This window comes from Sorex araneus, chromosome 4 (assembly GCF_027595985.1).
Source record: "Sorex araneus isolate mSorAra2 chromosome 4, mSorAra2.pri, whole genome shotgun sequence".
Lineage (NCBI taxonomy): Eukaryota > Metazoa > Chordata > Mammalia > Eulipotyphla > Soricidae > Sorex > Sorex araneus.
Window position 1 is genome coordinate 212,580,910 of NC_073305.1, and position 7,172 is coordinate 212,588,081.

Genomic DNA, 7,172 nt, shown 5'->3' on the forward strand with positions numbered 1-7,172 from the left:
GGTTTCGGGAACGAGGAGGAAAGACAGCTATTTCCCGGGCCCCGGTCTCGTTTACTGGGTAGATCTCGTTCAGTCAAAAATATAGGTCATTGTGGGTGTTTGGAGAGAGAATGGAGAATAAAAGTTCCTGGAAGCCCGAGGTCTCTGTTTTATTTATGACCTCATTTTCCAGGTAGGAGCTGCCCGGAATTCATACGGGCCTTGCAAGGAGAACCCTGCAGGCCACACTTAATGAGTGCTCGCAACACATTGTCTGCTGCAGTTCTCCCCACCTCACCGGGAGCTAAGTCTTGTTGTCCTTCTTGAGGAAACACAAGAGCAAACCAAGAGAGCCGAGAGCTTTGTTGGCGATGAAAGGGCTTTGGTTGGGGAGGATGTCCGCCAGCAAGAGCCGGACCACAGCTTTGAGGCCCGTCGGGGATCTGGTTTTAAGCCCAGGCGAGAGAGACACAATAGTGTATGCATAATCTAGTCAGTCTTTAAAATGGAAGGACCTCATACATATTCATGAGGGAGACCAAGACCTTGTCTGATGGCCAAAGATGGTCTCAGACAGCATCACTGGGGCAGTGAAGACCAAGAAGACGAGACACTGAGATGGGTCCTAACGCGCATGTGCCCTTGGCCGGCCCCGGGGTCCTTATCAACACGAACAATGTCCGCAAGGTCCTGCCTTGGCCTGGTCAAGGCTGGTCCCCTAGACCCCATTCTCAGCTTTTCTTCCTACCTTCTGTCTGCTTCCTCGGACGCACACGAGGCTGGAGTGGCGGCAGGTTCTCTGTGTCGGTTCTCAATTCCCAAGTTCTTGAGTATTTCCTAGGGTGAAAATAATGAGTCAGAAAGAGGCTCAGACTCAGACTTGGAAAGTAGAACAGTTTATTGGAAAGTAGAAGAGAACAGGAGTTCCCTACGTGGGAGGAACTTAGTGTAGACCAGAAGGGAGTTTCGTGGGTGTCTTTTGGGTGTCTCTTAGAGGCTCCTTGTGTTCCTTACCGGCTGACAAGGGTCCACAGAAGACGCCAGGAAGTCACAGGCGTGCCCAGCTGGTCTAAACCTCTCAGACACAACTGCCAACTATCTCAGTTTGTCTCTCAGCGTAGGCGCCAGGGTCGAGTTTTATGTTTTTGGAAGCCCCTGGAATGCTGAGACTAAACCTTGGGGTGAAATGTGTGTCAGGTTGATGGGAGAGAGCTGGGACACGTGGAGAGAGAGAGCGCTGGCTTCCTCTCTCCCTGGCAAGGGGAACTGGGCTTCTTTCCCGTGACACTCAGTTCCCCCTTCACCCTTGCAGCTGCGTGGAGCCTGCGGTCAGAGCCCCTCCCCTGCAGGGCCTGAGTTGGATCACCTCCACCTCCAAGTTCCGGTGTATGTATGTGTGAGTGTGTGTGTGAGTGTGAGTGTGTGTGTGTCCATGTGTATGTCTGAGTGTGTATGAGTGTGTGTGATGTGTGTGTCCATGTGTATGTCTGAGTGTGTATGAGTGTGTGTGATGTGTGTGCTTGTGTGAGTGTGTGAGTGTGTGTCTGTGTGTATGACTGTGTGTGTCTATGTGTATGTCTGAGTGTGTAAGTGTGTATGTCTATGTGTGAGTGAGTATGTGAGTATGTGAGTGTGAGTGTATGTGTTGATGAGTGTGTATGAGTGTGTATGTGTGTGATGTGTGTTAGTGAGTGTGAGTGTGTGTGTGTCTATGTGGATGTCTGACTGTGTGAGTGTGTCTATGTGAGTGAGTATGTGTGTGTCATTGAGTGTGTGTGTATGTGTTGAGTGTGTGAGTGTGTATGAGTGTGTGTGAGTATGTGTGTGAGTGTGTGAGTGTGAGTATGTGTTGAGTGCGTGAGTGTATATGTGTGTGAGTGTGTGAGCATGTGTGTGTGATGTGTGTTTGCAAGTGTGTGTGTGTGAGTGTGTCTGTGTGTCTGTGTGAGGGCTCAGGGGCTATTCCTCCCTCTGTGCTCAGGAGTGACCCCAGGAGGTATTCAGGGGAACCATGATTGGGCTCAGTCTTAAGAACACTGAGTGCCACCAGAATGTGGGGTCCCTGGGTCTGCCAGGACAAATCACTAGCACCAGATCCACCCGGTCCCCAACACTCACACAGCTCCCATAAACCAAGGGGTGGATGGTGTCGGCAGGGGACACCCCTTGACTCAGAAGTGATGCAAGGATCAAGCCTGTGTTGGCTGCATGCAAGACAAACTACCTCAACCCCAAACTCTCTGCAGTTCCCCCTCCCCCGCAAAGTCCCGTTTGTCACAGAACATTCAGAGCTTCTAGAGATGAGAGGCATGTCCGGGGGTTCAAGTTCAGCGGGTCCAGACCCAGACTGCTGGACTTGTGTCATTCACTTCAGGGGGGTGGGGGGAGTTAAGGTGGGATGTAATAGACCCCTCTGGGGAAAAGGGGAGGCAGGTGAGTGGAGAGACAGCTCCCCCCCGCCCCTGCCTCTCTCCTGCCACCTGCCCGCTGAGCTCCAGGCGGGTCTGGGCCCTCTCCAGGCCCCAGAGTTCGTCCTGTGCTCTGCAGGGTCCACAGCCAGACACATCAGCAAGCAGCCCCGGGGCCCTGGAACGCACCAGAGCTAAAGGCCCTGATAAACAGGCCTTGTTAGCATTCGAGACACGAAGCAGGGCTCACCTGGGCAGCCTGAAGAACATGTGACGGCGGGACCAGTCACGAGGACCAGATCCGCTGCTGCCTCTAAGACACACACACACACACACACACCACACACACACACACACACACACACACACACACACTTCCTATAAGCCAGGAAATGGGTGAAGGGTACGGGAGACCCCTCCTCTCCATCATAGAGTCTCCCCTTGGACTCATTTTTGCCCTGTTCCAGCACATTCCCTGCAGCTCCCAGCCCCCACGAGGGCTGTTCCGTGTTTAGAATTCTCCACGCTGTAGTGTACATCCCTTTCTGCTCAAAACACCTCGAGCTACTTATCCCACTCAGGCTGTCTCGTGGCTGAGTCTGGAATGTTCTCTGCCCCGCGGAGCCTCCCAAGGCCACCTCTGAGGGAGTGTTGGGAGTGTGGATCTGGGTGCTCTAGGGGGCCCGCTGTGTCTTGGGGAGTGACTCAGCCTCTCTGAGCGCCACCCCCCACCCGCCTGTGTTTCATCAGAGGGGCCAAGGGCTGAAGAGCACTGGGCAGAGCATCAGACCCAAGGGAGGTGCTCTCGAGTGACAGTTGTCAGGATTCCTGGTGCAGGACGCGCTGCTGAGGGGATTAAGTCAGGAAGTGAATAAACTACCAGGGGGTCTCACAAAGCAACCCAACTGGCAATGGAGGCGACAGGAAGTGTGTGTGCTGGGGCAGAATCAAGAGAGGAAGTCTCGTGGTGGGGGGTGCTGATCTGGGTGGGAAATGGGGGGACACTGATACTCATCGGTGTGAAGCCGCACTCCAAACATCCCGTCATCTTACCCACGAAGGAGAAACCAACTGGCGAGGTGGCTAACTTGGCTGTCTTCTGCCCGGTTGTAAAAGTCGAGTCGGGAAGCCTTGTGAGAAGGAAGGAAGTGCTGAGATTAAATCGGGTGAAGCCCCAACCAAGTTGCCGAGCAGCTCGGGAAGTTAAGGAGGGAGCTATTGGCTGGATATGGCCCCCGTCCCCCCGCAGCCCGTTCTGGTGACCCCGAAAAGCCGGTGTTTCCTCTGGAACCCCCGAGAGCAGATCAGTGTGAAGTGGAGACGGGCGTGTGTGGTGTAGACAGGTGTAGGGAGAAGGGTGGGAGGGCAGGGAGGGCAGGGGGGTGGGCGTTAGGGTACTCCAGGGCTCAAGGAGAGGGCGCACAGGGGCAGGGGCAGAGAGCCGGGTCCTTGGAGTCACGGGGAGATGTTTTATGGGGAGAATAAAGGGTCCCCAGGAGGAGGGTCCCCAGGAGGAGGTGAGGGGGGTCACCGCCAAGTGGCTCCAGGGAAGTAGGACACAGAGTCAGGAATGGAGGCGGGGTGGGGCTTAAGGAGAGAGTGGGGAAACGGCCCCCAGAGAAATGCCCCCAAGGTAGGCGAGCTTTGCTGAGGGGAGGGGGTGCTTAATTTCAAAGGGGGTCTTCTCAGCCCTCAGGGAAGGTCAGGGCCACAGGCTGGGAGAGAAGACGCAGATGCCAAGCAGAGGGGGTGGAGCACCCCACGGTCTGGGACGCAGGGGGCATGTGGGAAAGATGGGGCTGTGCTTGAGACCTGGGCCTTGCATGTGGGAGGCTCTGGGTTCCATCCCCGGCACCTCACACCTCCCAACCCCCTGCTACTCCCCCCTGTAACCCCTGCACCAGTGGAAACAGAGCTTTTCTTGGGGTTCCAGAGAGAAGAGAGAGAGAAGCTGGGAGATCTGGGGGCACCGGGCAATTGTTCCTCATGGGTGGTCCTTAGGGTGAGGCTGAGAATGAGGGGCTGGGTTGGGTGCAGGGTTGGTAGGGGTGAATAGCACGGCCCCCAGGCCAGAGGTGGGTGTGTCTAGGAATCAGTGACCCCACAGGGGCAGTGCTGGTTAGCAAATCCTGGACGTCAGAAAGCACCAAACCCTGAGACTTAAGATGCTTCATGGGGGTGAGTGAAGTCCCGCTCACGCCCACCTGCCCGTTCGGGCCGTGTCCAGACACCCCCCGGAGTCCCATCATGGGCTCCCTGAGAACATCAGGGCTGGGGTGCAGCCGGGGCTGCCTCTGTTCCCGGCAGAGCCAAGACCCCGCCAGGACTCACCAAAGAGTCACAGACGCACAGGCCGACAGGAGAGCTGATGCGAAGGACGCTCGTGGTGCTTGGGGCTGGGGAAGACGTGTGGCTGGTGAGGGGCCCACCCAGAAAAGAAATTGTTTGTGGGTGCTGTGCGGGAGGAGGCATTCAGGCTGGTTCTGGTGTAATGGGATTTGCTGAGTCGATCACACTAAAGCCATCTCTAGGCGAGAAAGCAAGGGGATTGACTTATTTAAGATGACTGCAATTAAGCAAGAGCCTGAAATTGTGACCAAGAGCAGGGGTAGAGAACATTTTTTAAAAAATCTCTAGACTCTCACAGACTTGGGAGTGGGCAACCTCCTCCCCTGCCCCCATCTCCCTGTGCTTCCGGGAGCTGGGCAGTCACGCTCATGAACTGCCTCTGCCGCCACATTAGCTCATTAATGGCCATGATCCAGAGACTCACAAATAAATCTCGGAAGAGATCCACAAGCTGCAGAAATGCCTCCGGACCCCAAAGTCACTATCCAATTAAAAATTTAACTCCAGCTGTATCACCCTATTTAAAATTTTTGAATTCCTGGAGAGCATGGCCACATTCATGGCCACGTGACATCTCATACTTGACGCTACTGATGTACCAGGAATAGCACACCACATTTGATGGGTATAAAGTAGAAAGCAACCAATCTTAATAAAAAATAGCACACAAGGCTCAACCTGTAACAGCATGTTAGTAATATCTTATACAAGGGCCTAATGGTGAGATGCAACAATCTTCATACACTTTCTCTAAGAAAACCTTTTGGATGATCACTTTTAGAGGATTATTATTAGTGGACTATTCATAGCAAACAATAAAAGATAAATTATTTAGAATCTGCCTTTGGGGCAGACTTGGGTGGTGGTAGGAAATTTTAAAATAATGGTGATGGGAAGGTGTAATGGTGGTGGGATTGGTGTTAGAATATAACAAATTATTGTGAACAACCTTATACAAATTTTTGAAAGTTTTCATTAGATATGACCTGTAAAAGCATATACCCCAAATCTTTGCTGGTTTCCTGAGCTAAGATTACTGACAAGCAATAGGCCTTCATTCCCATGAGCATGTTTTATAGAAACTCTTCTGGCAATCATAGCACACTTCTTCTTCTGTTAATTTACATTTCAATTGAATCATCGTGAGATACACAGTTACAAAGTTGCTCAGGATTGGGTTTCAGTCCTACAATGTTCTGACACCCGTCCCTTCACCAGTGTGCATTTCCCACCACCAGTGTCCCCAGTTTCCCTCTTGGACCCTCCACATATGCCTTTATGGAGACACTTTCCTCTCTCCCTTTATCTCTCCCTCCCTCTCTCTCTTTCTCTCTCCTCCTCCTCTCTCCCCTCTCCCTTTCTCACTCTCTCTCTTTCTCTTTATCACGAATACCCCCTTCCCCTCCTCTCAGCACTCAGTTCCTGTCCAGAGCAGTCACTTCAAGCCGTCACTGTCAGATTTGTCCCTTCTCAACCACAGCACACCTGTGGAACAAAGGAGAGAAGAGCAAAAGAACAGGGGCGTCTCAATTGGTCACTTGGTCACAATACACTGAGGGATACTGAGGCAGGGAGGGCGCACAACACTTAGAGGGGGGGCATTGTGTACTAACCGTGACCCCATTTTCCCACCCAGGAAAGAGGTGGCTTTGGGTCCTTCTGTTCTGTCCTGGTCAGCTTTCTGATTCACGACCTACTCGTCTCCGCCTGGTTCCCGAGCTCCGGGCTGGGGCTGCCTCCCTGGACCCTGAGGTTAACCCTGAGATTAACCCCCTGATCACGTTTCTGACTTTCCCATCGCTGTAACAACAGGACATGGCTTTTCTGAATTCCAAGGGCATTCCAAGGGAGAGCAGAGCAGAAGCTGCAGTTGAACCCTCCCATGCCACTGCTCACACTGTCTGGGTCAGAACAGGGGGCTGGGACCCCCCGGGGGAGCAGAAGCCGGCCAAGCTGCATGGACAGCCCCTGGCTCGAGGGAGCTGAGGCACTGAGGTGGGTGTTGTCTCCTCTATGGTCAAGCTCACTTTCTTCTCTTCATTTATTCACTGGTGTTTGGGGCCATACCCTCAGTGTTCAGGGCTTACTCCTGGCTCTGTGCTCAGGGATCACTCCTAGTGGGGCTGGGAGGGTCACACGGGGTGTTGGGGATCAAACCCAGGTCGGCCACTAGCAAGGCTAATGCCCTCCACGCTGTGCTCTCGCTCTGGCCATGAGCTTGCTCAGACGTGCAGGAGAGCGAGTCCCTTGGGACTCAGACCATCCTGGGAATCATCCAGCCACCCTGCTCCCCTCTGGGCTGTCTCCCTCCCCCTGGAGACCTGAGTCCCTGAGCTATTTCCCCCCGTCCTGACCTTCAGCCAGCCAAGTTGTGCGCCAGCTTATGTCTGCGCTCTCGGGGAGCTGGCAGAGCTGGTCAGGGGCTGTGCATTTTTG